General features: G+C 39.5%; 1 long non-coding RNA gene across 1 annotated transcript; it reads left to right on the top strand.

Annotated features, from left to right (window-relative positions):
- The first annotated feature begins 7,691 nt into the window (after positions 1 to 7,691).
- On the top strand, positions 7,692 to 17,204 carry LOC142599515 (uncharacterized). The gene is made up of 6 exons (XR_012833076.1): positions 7,692 to 7,820; positions 10,587 to 10,646; positions 10,937 to 11,217; positions 11,311 to 13,990; positions 15,681 to 15,748; positions 16,136 to 17,204. It is a non-coding gene; the product is annotated as an uncharacterized LOC142599515 (long non-coding RNA).
- Positions 17,205 to 17,439: the final 235 nt, after the last annotated feature.

The following is a 17,439-nucleotide window of genomic DNA, read 5'->3' as shown; positions in this document are numbered from 1 at the left end:
CTCAATGGTCTTTCCATCGCAATCATAAAAATAAAATCTTTCCATTTGCATAGGCCTTCTTGGAAAGGTCAGAGCTACGTGGCTCTGTTAACACCCAGTGAAAATCTCCCCAGCTGGTAAAACTCATCTATATCCACACTTTAAGACTATCTCCATGCTGCCGAGGTCTGTTCTTGTTATGCTTCTCCTGACACCATCACGCATGGCATCCATCGCACAGTCCTTCACAGTGCTCTATTTAGCACTTCCTCAGCCTTCAGCTCAAAAGTGCAAAGCCTGCCCCATCTCAGCTTCATCACACAGCCCCACATCACCCCAAAGGCAGTGGTGGCGTGTCCCACATCAGGACAGCCTCCTGCCATCCACCCTGCTAGCACCACATTAGCATGCTCTCCCTGCCTTTGGGCTAAATATCTCAGGCATGGTCCCTTTGAGGTGGCACTGCAGACCTGCTTGTTTTGGCTGACATTTGAGACGGACAGAAAGAACAGGGTAGAACTGGGGCATGTGCTGTGAATCATGAGTCTGTGAGACCGTTACTTAGTTTTGTAGATTTAAATAACTGGCAGGGTTCTTGGGGTGGGGTGGGATTTGGTATGCTTTTTGAATCACATAAATAAAGTTTGTCAGCTTGACATAAGGGGACACTTTCAGCAACATCTGAGGGACTTGGGAGCACACGTCCTACTGACTTAATTAACAAAACACATTAAGAAAATCATGAAGGTGTTCCTTTCCAAACATTTAAACCCGGGTTGGAACATAGTTGGTTTTCATTTCATTATATAGCTGACATTTGTTCATCCTGTGAAAGATAATGTCAGCACTTAACTATCTGCTAGCTGGTTTTATAACTCTCTTAATAAATTATCCAGTCCCATCTTTTTCCTTTTTCTGTACTACCACTGTTACCAAAAATAGATTGCCATAGTCAGCTTATTTTTGGTACAAAGTACTTTGTAGTAGTAGTAGTAGTTATTTAATAATTAGTAATTATTTTCTCTATGTTCTGGCTGCTTCTTGATCTTTATGTTTTGATGCTGCTGCAGAAAAATCCTTGTGTACTGAGACTGTGGGGACTTATATATGTGTGCAGCCAGAAGAATCTGGCCCATAAGCAGGTCTTTTCTATTCAGCTCCTCACCTTACATGAAGGAATTCATTAAATTTCAAAAGAGAATAGGAAAACAAACTGGCTTCTCCAGAGAAGTAAACAGTACAATTACAAGAACTCTATTTCAAGCTAGACATAAAAAGCAATCACCTAGAACAATAAAAATCATACTCCTGATGACAGGAAACAATAGACTCCATATTGTGTGTATATACACACTCACTTGTGCCTTTTATAGACTGAGTAGAGTTCAGGACATGAGGCTGAAATTTAATGTGAAAGTTGTCATACCTGACTTCAAGGTCAGTATTATCTGTTTAATCTTCTGAAGTAGTGAAACAAAATCACATAAAACTATGTAACAGACTAAGGAAATGGAGGATGATGAGAACACCTCTCTTCAGGCATGTTATTTGGATACTATGTAGAAACATGGTTCTCCCTGGGATCCTCATCTCATCACAGGACACCGACCAATTCCTCCAGAGGGCAATTCAGAGCATAAGTCCAACCAAAGATCTGTCTGTCTGCAAAAACTGGGAGCATTTCTCACTTTCCAGGACTCTCAGATAGATCTATCTTGGGTGAAACAAAGATGGATACTGTTTTCCCCCCTTCCTGTGGGGCAGATCCTGAGGTGCTTTGACCTGCCCTTTGGTGGAGGCTCAGCCTTGCGGGGGAGACACCTCCAACCTCACAGAGGCCCCGGTTCGGCTCTCGGCTGAAAGCAGCGGAGACATGGATTTACGTGAGGGGTGAAATGCTCGCAACACCAGCACGATGTGGCATCTCTTGGTGCATCCGTGTGGCCATGTAGCCCCTCTGCCTGTCTCCACACGCCCCAGCCAGGCTCAAAGCAAACATGGAGTTATACCAAAATCAAGAGGAGAGACAAATTGTTAACAGACACCAGTGGGTCTGGGTCTGCTGCACATTACAGTCGCACACCTGTTTTGTTCGCTGTGGTAGCCAAGCTTAGATAGGACATAAGAGTATCCTAGACATGCTATTTCCATTTTCTGGCTCCAAGGATGCACTGTGTCCTGAGTTTTCCTGCAGAATTGTGCCAAGGGAAATTAGGAAGAACCTTTAGCTCGCAAAACAAAGTAGAGCGTTTACAGCTATTTTACATCTCTTGACAAACTACATTTGTTTATTTCTTCTGCCCTTATCTTCTCAAAGGTCAATCATTCCACTCAGCCAAAACTCCCTTAAACATACCTCAGTTTTATTCTCGGTGCGGACTGCAAGATTTCAAAGGTGCTGGAAAGGAGGCTTTGCTGCATAAAGATCTGTCTGAAACTCAGCAATTTCCATCCTCAGATTTTTATCAGTGTCCTTGGTTTTAGTTTCTAGGGGGTTGTCTCTTATGAAACTCGATTTGAGTTCCAGGCTCAAACAAACACAAATAACTCCAAATATAACACAATAAGAAAAAAAGCTGAACCTTGACATGTGAGATACACATAACCATAAATTAATCAAGATTCACCCAAAATTAGCCATAGGTTTGCTTGAAAGGTTCACAGCTTTAGTTAACCATTTGATAAACCTGGCTGAGGTTTCAGAATGCGTGGGTGCAGGCTTTATAATATGAGTTTTCACAGCTCAAGTCATCACCTGCACTCTGCATTTTGTACATGCATTACAAAACAAGCCCTGGTTGTTTTATACGGAGATAAGGCAGACACAGTCCCTTGGAGTTGAATTACATCTCTGAAGAAACATCCTGCTCACAGCATTTATATGCTCTTCTTAAAAGAATGTCTTGAATTTACAAAGAAATTCAAGCTCACTAGGTAGATCATAATTCTCAAGAACAGAGTGCATATTTGGACTGGCTTTTTAATATAAATATGCCAACTCTAGGGAAAGGAAATAGCAAGTTTTGAAACTAAAACCCACATCACAGATTTAATTTGACTGCAAATACTGTTAGATACAAAGTACACTTTCTAAAAGCATGATGATTTCAGTTAAGTCCTTACTTTAAATTTCATGTTCATTTTTCTAGAGAAAATTGTTTCATTTTCAGACTGAACTTGCTTTTGCAGCTGCTTTTATGCCTGAAGCTTTGTGTAATCTGGAGTTCCACTTATTGAAGGCGGATGTTCTCCCGAGATTGGTCTCTCTCAGTTCAACACAACACCCACTTGACATTTGCTGAGGACAAGAAATAAGGCAAAGGACATAATATGGTTAAAAGTCAAAAGCTATAAATACTTTCAGCCTTTGAAATATTCAGCATCTTAATATGGTTACATACAAAGTTCAAGTAAAAAGCACTCCAGGTTCATTTTTCATGCCGTTCCTAGTTTGTGCTCTAAACTAATATCGTATTCAGAGTTTGATTTGCTGATCATTTAATGTATTTATGAATAGAGATCAACATGAAAAGTGAAATCAGATTAATGTCTGCACAGTAATGTTAGGATTCTCTGCACTCAAAGTACTTCCTCACGTTGCTCAAAAAAAACACTCTCATAAATCTTTTATTTTTCTCACAAACTGAGATGGCTGTTAACCACTCACCAATGCTCAGATCTACAAACATCGTCAAACATCCAGCTCTTAATTAGGCTTCTAATTCCCACTAAAGTCAAAGGAATTTAAGAAACTGTAATTTTTAGGTACCTTAAGATCTTTCTTAATGCAAATTCTCAGTTATTGCATGAAGATAAGAAGAAAACCACTGCGTATGAGGTTGCTAGAGTTAAGCATTGAGGGAGAACCAAGGCGAAGTGTAAGAAAGTCATGGAGCATCGATGCATTGGCTTACGTTATCATTGTTTGCATAAGAATAATACTCCCCTTGCACACACACATATGCGATGTACAAAAAGTATGTGAAAGTTGGCCAGCAGTGTCTAATTAACCCAGCTCTCAATTTGATACCAATTTACCCTGATCCCACAGTGAAAGGGTCTTAGAGAAAGTGGCTAGACTGCAGATGCTTAAAGGCAGAGCTGGCTACACAGGGCAAATAACTAGGGAAATTCTCTTGGGCCCTAAGGGGAGAAAAGGATAGCACTCATCTAAATTAGGTAGAGGTGCAAGTCATGCAGCAGGTGGGCGTGAGGAGGGAGCGGCTCATGCCTAAATCTCTGCCTAAGAACCCAGCTGTCTACTGCCAGCACACTGCAAAGGTATTTAGGTACCTACCACCCCTTCCAAGAAATTCAACTGTGTCTAAATTGTATATCTCAGGTGCCTACGTGAACTTTTAGGTTCATGGGTGGCTTTCAAAATATAGCTCCTATTCTCTCTATTCTGTTGGGGGAAAAGATCTCCTTTGCTCTTATATGTTGTTGGAATTAATTCATGAATTCTGGTACAATGCTGTGAAAAACGGTGGACATTATTTTAAGGGTAAATAGAAGCATTATATTCTTTGTGGTGTTAAGCAAGTTGTGTAACTTTGTTGGACTTGTGCCAGAGCTAAGCTCCAGTAGTTTATGAAGGAGCACTGTTAGTTCTTGTAATGATAAATCAGGCTAAATGAAGGAAGCATTCCTATTTCTGGCAGGTACATTCCAACACTGGCTGCAATAAAATGAAATCAGCTACCTCTGTGCAGCCTCACCTTTGATAGTATCTGAAAAAATACCTTTTTTGTCAGCTACCGTACATGTCTTTTTCCCCGGGTAAGGGTCTCTCAAAGATTCCTGGAAAGTCTGGTCATGAAGTGACAGCCCAAAGCTATTTAATCCCTCCGTTTTCCTATTTAAGATTATACGTGCCATTTTTAATACCAGTGATAAAATCTTACTTTCAGTTAAGCTGTCCCCATTGTACTCAAGAGCTGAGCATTTAGCCACATAGTTTGTCTGGAGTGTTTGGCAGCAACATTGGTCTTGGAAAGACATTTTTTGACGGAAATATTTTAGCCATGATTTTTATTATGAAAACAAGCAAGTGTCTCTCACTGACAGCTGTGCTAGGGAAAAAAAAAAAAAAAAAAAAAAAAAAAAAAAAGCAAATTAGGATGGAGAAGGTAAAAGGAAGTACTCATCCAGTGTATGGCTGAGCAGCATAGACCCAGAAGGCTGAATCTCTGAGCAGCTGTTTTAGGAAGCAGAAAATTCCTGGGTTTGCTAATAGGAACTCAGTTCCAGTTCCTTTAAGTGTAGAGAGCCTTACTTCAGTTGGTCTGTCAGTGTAGCAAATTCAATAGCATACTCACAGCAGGTCAAATTGACATAATGTTAAAACACTGGTCACTCAACTGTGCTAAGACTCCCAGTGCTATTGACACTTCCTGAGATGACCTGGTGCTTGCATACCAGCAAGTGACACATTTTTACAATAAGTCTCCAATATAAAGGGCTTTTGTAGGGGAAAAAAGCTAATTAGTTACCACAGCAGAGCAGTAGGAGGAATAGAATTCATTGTTTCTGAGAGACCACAAAAGTGCCTGTACGGCTTTTTTTGTTGTTGTTTTTAATGTATCTATATTGAAACAATTTTTTCTCAGTCTGGGTATGTGCAGCCTAAACCATAATAATTTTACTCTACTGAGAGGCAGCATCATCTGGGGAGGGGTAAAGAACTGTAGAAAAGCTAAGTCATTTTCTATGTCCGGTTTTTCCACTTAAAAGCTTGACAGTGCCCCCTTTTCATCAGACTTTGTTTATTTGTTTGCTTTTAATTTCAAAGGCTTTTTAACAGATTTGGACAGAAAAGTGAAAACAGCAAGGGTTTGCTAATTGTAATCGTTTGCAATCAAATTTATGACATTTATAAATATAGATGCATGGATTAAAATTCCTAGACAATGGAATATTGTTATTGGCCAACATCCTAGGCTGCATACCTGGTATGCTGAGGTATAATCAAGCATAGGGTATGGTTTTATGTGTGAAAGCAATGCTTGACTGGATTTAAATGGTTTTGATTGGAGCCGATATGATGCATAGTTGGACATAATGTTCATAATTGCCTATTTTTCTTGGCAAACAACAAGGTGCTTGATGACTGCTTTCTGAAATGTTCACATCTATTTCTTTGTGAAGTGTACCACAATTTAACGGTAATTCTAAACAAGCTTGTGTTGTAGTCCTCTGACTTTGAGAGAATGCACTCCTTATTGACTTAAATTCCTCATTACAGCAGAATTGCGATATCTCCTTTGTCAAGGTTGAATCTTGATCTGGTTTTAATGACAAGTCCCACAAACACCTTTGCTCTTTCTCTTGTATTTTCTTCCTTTTCCTACAGACATCTTAATAACCCTCACCAAAATTCAGTCAAATCTGCAAGCAGTCTAGCATGTGTTCCTCAGAAAGACTAATTTTATCTTTTTTCATTAGTGTTTGACACAATCCAGAGGAGGTGTTTTGAGATAGGCGTCACAGAGCTTTAATGATTCTAGCCACCTTGACACAAACGTGCCCATACAGACACATTTTTCCTCCCCAAGGCACAGCTCTGCCTCAGAAAGGCATATGTTCACTACCTTACTTGCAAAATGTCTTTCTGGGTTTAATGCATGAACATTTTCCAGACTGGAATTAAGAGAAGGACAGCCCCGGTCCACTCTGAGCAGGGCTCCTACCATTGCCATAACCCTATAGAATGACTTACAGGCCCTTACCAAATGCTGGGGCATTCAGGAAGCCTTGCCTGTTCTGTTTTATTTTGTTTTTCTTACAGAATGATTTAAGGTCTTTATTGTGTTTATCTACAGTTGCCTCCTGGGATGTACCTCACCATATTCTGATGATTCCTCAGTCATATAAATCTGCCGCCTGTAAGATTGTGCAATGACTGCAATCAGGATACATGCTCAGGTTTTTTTCCCCAATCCTCTCTGCTAGCATCTTTCAGCACTATTTGCTCGGTCCCTCTTTTAGCTGCCCTCTATTTCACTTTGTCCTCACTCGATGCCAGCCTGCTTTCTTGATCCCTTGCTCCAGCTTCTTCTCTCAGGACTGAAGCAAGAGCTTAGCAATTGGCCCACCCAAACCCATACAATTCATGTATTTTCACCTGAGTCTGGACAAATCACAGTAGTTTCCAGATGAGATAGCATTTCATATTCTTACGTAGAACTCTGAAGTGGCTTGTGCACATAGTCATCTCAGTTGATCTCTGCTATAAATACAAGAGACCTAACTGTTGCAGATGGTGGAAAGGCTGCAACACTGGAAGGGATTGCCCATGTGCAAAGTGGCTTGAAGAGGTGGAAAAGTTCCATTCAGGATTTGATAGGACCTCGGCACTGAAAAATCAGATGCTACACACCTATTATGCTTCTTATAATAGGTAGGCAGAAACTCCACACCTCTCCCTATCCTCATAACTTCGAAGTTGCCACTTCCAGGCCAGTGTGGCAGAGGGAAATGATAATTTTCTCATGTTTGATACAAGAGAAAAGCAATGTGGAAAGCTGATAGGTAAAACTGCCCCTTGAATGGAACTAAAGAGCGTGCCCACCTGGAAAACCAAATCTCTTGTTCTAGTGACAGAGAATGAGCAATCCCGTGGTCCATCCCCTTAATGAGGCAATCAGTTTGAGCATCAGAGGAAGCCAAACATTCCTCCAAGAAAAGGTCATTAAAATCCTAGTGCTCCAGCACAGAGACTTCCTGAAGACTGTGCCCTAATGCAGGGGAAGAAAGCAGACTGTGAATATGTGGCATAAAAAGCCTCAGCCTAAAATGATGCGGGAGGGACCATTAAGCTCCTGAAAAGATGGCAGCCAAAAGTAAGTGTTTTTCCTGGACCATTGCCTGCTCGTGAAGAGCCGGGAGGTGTGGCTGGCTGGGGTGCTTGAGCCATAGACTGGGTCCCTCTGTATTTCTCAACAAATAAAGTAACTTTCACACAGCCCAAAATGAGGAGCTAGCAGAAGGAAATGCCTTTTTCATCTCCACAATATTCTTCTTTGCTTTCTTTGTAATTAGGCCATCTGTAGGGTAAGAGCAGAGAAGTCCCTGTTGTGTGGGGAGGAACTGCTTCTTCAGGTAGCAGCATGCTGGTGCCCCAGATGTCATCCAGAGTACTTAGAGCATGCATTTAGCTTTGACAGACTTGCTGCATTTGTGATATATTCTCCAGTAGAGCTGGGGGGGAGTAAAGAGTTCCCTAAAACTATCTAGTAATGTCATTTCTAATCATATAGCCAGAGAAACTTCATGAAATGTATTTACTTATGGTAAAGCTGAAATTCGTCTAATTTAGCATTTAGAAGACATGGACTTCACAGTCTTTTCACTGCAGCTTGGGATTTGGGTGATCTGAGACAGCTCTGCCCCAGCAGGCCCTACAAGCAATAAACAGACATTCCCCCACTCATTTGTCAGATTTTTAGCGCATGATAAATTAAAGCACTGAGAAAAGAAGCTGGAGTCTGCTGGTTCTCTGTGAGTGCTGGAATGCTTGGGATTTGCTGATGGTTTTAAACCTGCTTTATTAAAGAGGGATAAGAGGCTGTGCAGATACACTTGTTCCAGTTTGGTAAAGTCAGTTGCAAATCAGATGGTTCAAAGCTAAATAAGAGCATCTACATGAGTTTAGCACTGATTTAAGTGAATTTGTTTAATGAAAAAGTACAGGTTTACATAAAGATGAGATTTCACCTTTCCTGCTCCCTGACATCTGTGCTCAATCCTGCTTTATGTGAAAAAGCCAAACGAGGAGAAGGGGAGAAATGTCTTTGAGATAATCTCATTGAAAAGAACGAAAACAAACGCGTGCCTTGCCTACTCCAGCTGCTCTCCACCCCAGGAGTAACAGTTTGAAGTGAGCTTATGTATAAACAATAAACAAGCTATTCCTGGAGCATTCGCTTTGAGCTAAGACTGTGTGTAAGGTATTGGGTTTGGAAGTGCTGTCAAAGTATCTACTTTTTAAAATTAGACTTTGCATCTCAGGTTCATTAAGATAGCCTTGAGCAACAGTCTTTTATTCAATGCTTCTTTTAAGCTATGAAGTGTGAATTTTATGAGTAAAAATAACTTAAGTAAGGAATGGAATGTCTAAAATGGAGGAATTAACCACAGTGATATTTATGCAGCCTAGCAATGGATTTCAAGACACTTCTTTAACTCCTTTCTTCCTGTGGTAATCTCTCCTTCCTGTTTGCATACTCTGTTCGAAAGCTTAAAATTAATGCTTCAAAATGGGAAAAGGATAAAACATGATCTGTAGTGCTGGTGCACATCTCTGGAGGATCTTTTGGCAATTTGTCATGCCATTTTTTCTGCGCAGGGAAGACAAATCTACCATCCTGTACAGAGTTTGAGAAATGTATTTGAGAGGATTTTATTTTCTCCTCCCTTCTCCAAGTCAGCTTGAAATCAATCACTTGGACAAGATGCAAATTATTAATCTTGAGTCAGGCTTGTCACAAATACTAACCTTGTAGCATAGATGTGTGTGGTAATAGCATATCATACTGTTCCTGAGAGCAATTGATGATGATATCATTAGCCAAGGTTTTCCATGGATAGTTATGAACAAGTACTGTCTGTATACAATTCAACAGAAACCCCGGGGTGGGGGGAAGCATAAACCTTAAAGCAACAAAAGCAGAATAAATACCTCAGTGAATTTCTTGAAGCATTAGCAACTTGACAGCATCTACTCATTCACAACAAAGCCAGGGCAAGCTCAATGCTTTCTGCTGCTGTACTAAATAAAAAGTTGATGCTAAGTCTCAATACTTAAGAACAAATGACAACCCTTTAGAAAGTGCTGTAGTTCTAAAATGTCAAAAAAAATGAAAGTGATTTTCAAAGCACATTGCATAGTGTTTTCTTTTAAGGGAACATGATCCCTGGTGCCTTTAATAAAAAGCTGGGTAACAATTCCTCTTTAATTCCCTGTGATTTCACCCTAGAAATGACGGCTCTACTTCATTCATCTGCCATTGCTTCTAACCACAAACATTTTAACTTATAAAAAAGGGACAAATCAAATTGACAAATCATTTCAAAACATTTCTGGAAGGTGAGAAGAAATAAATGGAGAGAGAAATGTTCAGCTTTGAAGTATCTACCTCATCTTTTTATATCTTAATTTTAAAGGCTACACACCAATACTAATTTTCACAAAATAGCACTCACTTCATGAATGATCTTACTGTAAACAACCAATCTTTCAATAGAAGAACTGTTCAAAATGGTAGAATCAGCCTCCAACATTTCTAGAATTGTCTTTAATTTCTCTTTCAGACAATCAAGTAATTTCAGATAACTAGCACTTTGATATTTGTCTCCTGTGTTGTTTGCCTTCTTAATTAAAGAGCAGAATATATTGGCATTCTAGAGTCAAAGAAACGCTTCTTAAATGAATCATCCTATTTAATAAAATGTCCCCTTGCAAACACTGTTTTCCTTGATAAGTACATGCACAAATAAAAGAATGGAAAAGGGTAATTGTTTGGTTGAGATGTAAGGGCACACAAAGTGGTTAGCACTAAATAACCTGGTCAGCAGCCCAACTAATCTGCTGCGGTTTGTTTTCACAGCTTTGCTCTGAACATCAGTGCTGATGGCCTGACACTCCCTGCAGAGCCTGAGAGCGAATGGTAAGTCAAGATACCAGCCGTGCAATGCTTCACCTGCGATGCCAGAGATTTGGAGGAGGGAGAATAACAGTTTGTAAAAACACTCATAAACTTCACTGGATTTTTCTTACTGTCTTTCTATCTATTTTTTTTGCCCCGCAAACTTCCTGTCTAAGCTGCCAAATACATTGTAAGGTCATTTAATGAAGTAGAATGTTTATTATTATTATTATTATTATTCTTTTTCTAATTTTAAATCAAGCCTGACTTTTTTTTTTATTTATTTCAATTCTGGAATGGTAATGTGACAGATGAAGGGAATCCAATTGCTCTCCAGGGGACTACACACCACAGAAGATCACTAAAGGGTCTGCATTACCCATTCCAAAACCTGCTTATGCAACACTTCCACTCCAGCCAGCATCTGCCTTGTAAAGGCAGCAAGATCCAGGAAAGTCAGCGTGCTCACAAATCAGCCTCGACTTCAGTGAGACTGAGCTCATTTTCTGAGCCACAAGATGCAAGAATGAACTCTGCAGAACCCTACTGCAGAGCTGATCCTGCCTTTGTCCTCTCTTTGCTGCTTGGTGAGGTAAAAGCAGCCAAATTGCCTGAGTGAGGTTTCACAATCTGTTCAAAGCAAAAGATTATCTGATAAGAGCTTCCTACCTAATTATTCTCTCAGGCCTGACCCTGTTTGGTGCTGGGTGTTTCCTGCTAAGGTCCATCATCTTCCAGTGAAAGCACCGCTGCACGCTCGGGTAGGACCCTGTGCTACCGCTGAAGTCAAATGGGAGTTTTACTGCTGTGACAGATCTGTCCTCAGTATATGTATGGCTAGTTTAGACGGTTTCCTACTCAGCATGTGAGCTGTTATGAGTTATACTGACAGACCTAATCGTGCCCATTCATTGCCTATATTACCCTAAGAACAGCTGTAAAGGGGCAGGCAAAAAAATCTGGCTATTGCAGTATCTAATTTGACTGAGGCCAACAGCAGGTGCCTAGAGAACAGGAGTAGAATATGGTTATAGTTCCCCTATTTACTTTTTCATCTGCCATAAACTTGCAACAGAAAGCTTTCCTGTGCCAGACTCAGTAACTATGCATTGAATACTATGGGTATCTTTTTCCCTATGTCTAATTACTTTTCTGAACCCAGGTAAACTTTCAGTATCCACAACAACTTAAAGCGCAGAGTTCCACAGCTTGTCTACCGTGAAAGCAATCTCTCTTTTTGTTCATTTTCAACCTAGCCCCTGCCAGTTTCATTTGATTTCCCCTAGTTCTTGCATTAGGAGAAACAGCCATTAATTGCTTTCCAACAGAATTTTACTGGGCCACCATTTTTTTTCAGAAATCATTCATATCCCACTTAAATAATTTCTTTTTCAATCTGAAGAGTCCTAGTCTATGTAGTTCCCTGTTGCACTGAAGCCATTCCACACCTTTAATCATTGCTGTCATCCTTCCCTTTTCCATTTTCAGCTTTACTGTATCGTTTTTGACTTGCCAGTCAACTGCCCATTCACTCAGTTCAGTGAGATCCTTCTACAAAGACCTTTGCAGGAAGCTTCTTTTTCTTATTGCATGCGGTAACTTATGACTCGTAGCAAACTCTATCTTTCTGTTAGTTGCCCTCTGTCCAGATAATTTATGGCTATGTTGAAAGGTACATGATCTAGGAGAGACCCCTAAGGGTCTTCTTTTGATACATCCTCCCAGGGAGAAAACTGACGTTAATTCCCTACTCTTTGCTTCTCACTTTGTAAAGCAGAGCTTAGGTATTCATCTCATAGTTCCAAACTGCACCTGATGTCCTTTTAGGTGCCAAAAAAGTATTCACTACACTGCTCAACTGTGCAGTATCTAACACCAGTTTTGGATCTAATCCAAATTGCAACTGTAAATTCTGGGAGACATGTGATCATCTGAGTAATGAGCATCGCAATGGTTGCTTATGTGCTTTTGTTGCCATAACTTTAAACCTCCAACACGTAGAGTGGACAAAAGTATTTTTTTATGGTTAAACACAAGTCAACATGCCATAACAACGGTCTATTCATGACTCTGCTGCAGATTTGTGATGTGTAGCAAATGCTTTTGATACGTCTCTTGGCTTTAGGTCCCAATCATCTGCTCAGTACTTGTCATCCCTTTTAAATTTAAGGTTTTCAGGGCACGAGCTGTGTTTTGTTATGGCTGACAACCCGTACAGTGATTCTTGAGCTGTTGGCAATTCTTGGATGGGGCTTCAAGGTACTGTTGCAATAACAAACATAAATAATAATGTGTATTGGAAATGTAGGATTGCGAATGCCTTAGCATTGTTCAATGCTCTCTTTCATGATGCTTTCTGTCACCAAGATGGAGCTTGATTTCTCTCACAGATGTAGGCCTAGATAGAGATTAGACAGCGGGTTTTGCTAGTTCAGTTAGAAAGGAGTCCTGTCATGGCAGTCAGGCAAGCCTTCTGATCTAGGTACAGACTGAGTCTTCACTTTCCTGGGAAATACATCAGGATGGGATATTTAAGTCCTCTGCTTGTTTCCCTTGGGGCTTTATTTAACTCAGGAGGTAAGTAAGTCGGAATGATTAGGCAGGAGAATACAGACACTGCTGCAGTTACTTAACTGTTTGCACGTGCAAAGGAGGTGTATCTCTTCCTTAGCTATCATCTCCTTGTGCCACCCCCATCCCAGAAGGACTCTTAGTTCAGGAATCTGTATCTAAAATGGAGATATAGACAAATTAAAGAGAAGATTAAAATTTATGTAGGTATTTATTTCATCAACATCTGGATCAATTTATTTATTTAATGGTGGTAGACTAAGACCTCAACCAAAGTAAGCATCTAACTATTTGAGACCCAAGCCTGATGTCATCAACTAGACTTTCTGAAAGACGCACCCAATGTTCCTGGTAAGTGTCGCCAGACTCTTAAAATGAGGTACTTGATGATTCCACAGAAATTAGATTCTCCTTCACTGGCTAGGGCTCAGTGACTGCAATTTGAAAAGCTATGAACGGAATAGGAAAGTACAAATAAACCAGAGATGTTTGAAATTACATTTTTGAAGTTAGCACTTTTGTCTTAAAAAAGACAGGAAGCTTTTTGACAATATGATCATATCTCATTCAATCAGATTTTTAAATATATTAAACATATAACACATTAATTTTTAACTTTCTTATTTTTAATTCATTAAAATATTTCAGTTCTACAGAGCTGAAAAAATAATGCTTACAAGGAAACATGATTTGTAGGTTGGTAAAAGATGAACATTCGCATTCTTCTATTGTGAGAATTTCTACATGATCTCCTAAATTTCCTAATACACTGCAGTGGAATATCTTGTTCTCAGGTATGTTTTGTGACAGTTTAATAAGAGAGTGGAAGAAGCCATTTCTTGCTACAGTATTTCAGGAATAAGTAAGTTCACTCATGCAATGCTTAGAGCAGGGGCGAAAAAAGGATAATCTGTGTAAAAGGAGATCAGACATCCAGTGCTCATCCTGAAACTATTCCCTTTGTATTGAAGGCATGTAAGTGCTGATTTAATGAGCTCTGGGTAGAGGTGTTAGTTTGAACGAAGTGTTACTGCACAGAGGCTGCAAACAGTGTGCCATTAGCTGCAGTTTCTTGAGAGAAGCTGTTTGAAAAGTAAATAAAAAAGTTTATTCTAATGAGAGAGGTTCAGCATATGTGATCAAAAGATGCAAGTTTGACACTACATACTGAAAGTGAGACTTCGGTAGTACGAATATTCCATACATCAGAAATTCTAGTGGGTTCTGTCTCCATCTTATATGGAAACAATTATGAAATTCAGATATTTATAAATGAAACACACCAAACTGCAGTCTTCAGTATAATTTCTAGAGAAAATGAAATATCTTAATACTAAAGTGCTCCTACCCTGCTGTTTGGAGAAAATGGGATAAGAAGTTCCTACAGTGTCAGATGATTCCTGCTTTGTTGAACAATATTGAAATCAGCTTGATTTTCCATTGATGTTTTGTTTTTCTAATTCTACTTAAAAGAGTAAGTGCTGACAATGCAAATGCTGAGCTTATGGATAGAAGGGCTGAATTTACTGAATTGCAAAAAAACCTGGCTTCATACAGAGAATGGTTTGTTTGGGTTTTCTTTGTTATATTGGGGGGGGGGGGGTGTTCTGAATTTTGACTGGAAAATAAGGTTATGGTTTGGAGATATTGGGGTCCCATGAGTGTAATTCTGGCAACCAGTAACTGAATTTAAATAACCAGGCATGCAGCCTATATGGCTTAGCCATGATACTGTCACTATTCAAACAATTTAGATACTGTTTGGATCTACTTTCCTGTTTTCATCATGTTTTATGGAAGAAATTAGGGGACACAGAGCCTCCCCATTTCAAACTCTTCTGGTTTAATGTAGCTTTTCAGAAAAATAAGCTTCTGTATTCAAACAAGTTGTGGGGAGCAAGGAGAAAGACAGATAAAATTAGACCTTGGCTGGGTTTTGTTTCCCTGAGAAAGGAAGGGTGGCAGTGATTAAGAGCTAATCTGGGATTTCTCAGTGGAGTATTTATTTACCATAAATCTACTATCAGTTTTGAAAGCAAAAGTAAAAACCCTCAGCACATAAACAAAATATTTCAACATTAAGGAAAATTAATATATCACTTGCTAAGGAAATACACATACAGAGACACCATTTTTGAGATTCAGGCTTTCTGTCTCAAGCATAAGTGAGATATATTATTAGCTATCTGAAGCTTTAAAAGGGATAGGTAAAGGGAGAAGTTCCCTTTCCAGCCCTAAAAGTTAATGTGGTGTAAGAACAATTTCCATCTGCCAAAGGAAAAATCATTGGTTTCATACTTAAAAGTTACAACATTAAACTGCACTTGCTGAGTACGGTAGCCTAAGATCAGTCCCTAAGTGTCAACCATTGTGTAGACTGTCGCTGTAAAGCAATTTTTCAATCTTTCAATTAAGCGCACTGTATAATTTTATGGCTTCGGTCTGCGCACACGGTTCATGCACAACTGTGTTAAACAATGACAGGAGCAGCCTGGAATGAGGAAGAGACTACAGGGAGGATCCAGTTTGACAATGAAGCCGACATAGCAAAGGTAAAAGAGGCTTAACGGCTGACAGACACCCATGATTTTTAATTATCCTTTCCCACGTGCTGATTGTTGCAACCCATCTCGCCCCCACACCTCTCTTTTCTTTACCTTCATCTTCATCACATGCATGCCCCCCCTCCTCTGCACATCCTGAAATGCCCTCGCCTCTCTCTCCTTGCCTTTTCTTTGTCCTGTTTAACTGATCTCCACCTACCCAAACCCCTATCACACAAAAATAAAAATGCTTGGAACTCGCAGGGTGTTTCCTGACAGGCCGTTGCTCATTCCTCTCCTGTGACTCAACCTTTCTCATCCCCACTCTACCCCTGTGTGGTGAGCCCTTCGTTTGCATGCATACACCCTCACCCTACATTTCTTTTGTATTTTCAGGTGGCAAACTCCTCAAAGCAAAGACTATCATCTGCTCCTTCACTGTGCAATCAGACCTTTCCATGGATTAGTGTGTATTCAATACAAATATAAATTGCATACATTTTCAAAATTAATGAGAATAGCTAGCCGTAGTAGTACATAATGAAACTTATGGTATTTTTAGCAAATCTTCTTGGAGGAACATACCCATAATGAACAGCAGAGGATCACAGTGTTCTCGTCACTCAAGTGCGGTAGTACCTCTGGAAAACAAACGTATCAAAGCTGTAGCAGATATTTCCTAACTTCACTCACTTCTGGGAATTCTGGTATCCAAAATAGTCATAAATTTGGAAATATGTCAGAAGACAGAAGGAAGAACAAATAAAAAAATCTGTTCTCTTTCTGAATGGCCATAGGTAGGATTTACAAAAGTAACAAGTAATAGACTGGCTCTTAGATACCTATCTCAGATTTTTTTTATCAGTTCAGCCTGTCTCTGGTATATTCAGGATGTCAAGAAGTGAGAAAGAAAGAAAGGGAAGAAAAAAAAAAAAAAAAGAGAGACTGAGAGAGAGAACAAACTTTATAAAATATTTTGAGGACAATCATAGTGACACTGCGGGTTTATGGGCAGCGTGGCGGGTACTCTGGAAGTATTGACATACATTCCAGGTTTACTCAGCTACAGCTCATTGAGTACTAGCACAATGAATACACTGCCAAGTATAATGACATCTTCTTCCTAACTGACACAGAAAAAAAGGCTCTTTCAGAATACATTATTGCACTCTAAAGCAGTCTCCTTTATGATAGTCATTACCTAAATATTTCACACAAGAGATTTATTCTATTAAGCTCTGAAACTTCTATAAAATTAATTATATTTTACTTAAGGTTTTTTGATTGGTTCTGATTAATTAAAAATATGCTTGGATTGCAATAACTCTGTGCTGTTTAATTATTCGAATACAGGCTTCTGATTCCTCCATTTCTTTGTTCCTCATAGGTTGCTCCCTCTGTATTATGTGTACATGTTGTACTATTGTGAATAAAGAAAAAAATACCACCTGTGGCACACCTAACTAATAGCTGTACATCATATAATGTAATCTTATATGGAAATATTTCAGATGTTGGATAAAATATTTTAAGATCCTCCCAGGTGATAGTCATTGTATTACATAATGTTCTAATCTTACCGGTGTTTCTTTCTCTCCTTTCAGGCTCTGCAAACTTTCTCACATGCTGAAAGCTAACTTCACACATACAGGAAGGCTTTCAGCATTGAGTGCTACGGTTTAATTGCTCAAAGAAATGCA

This window comes from Balearica regulorum, chromosome 1, assembly GCF_011004875.1.
Source record: "Balearica regulorum gibbericeps isolate bBalReg1 chromosome 1, bBalReg1.pri, whole genome shotgun sequence".
Lineage (NCBI taxonomy): Eukaryota > Metazoa > Chordata > Aves > Gruiformes > Gruidae > Balearica > Balearica regulorum.
The sequence above is the reverse complement of the archived record's forward strand: the minus strand, read 5'-3'. Positions and strand labels throughout refer to the sequence as shown.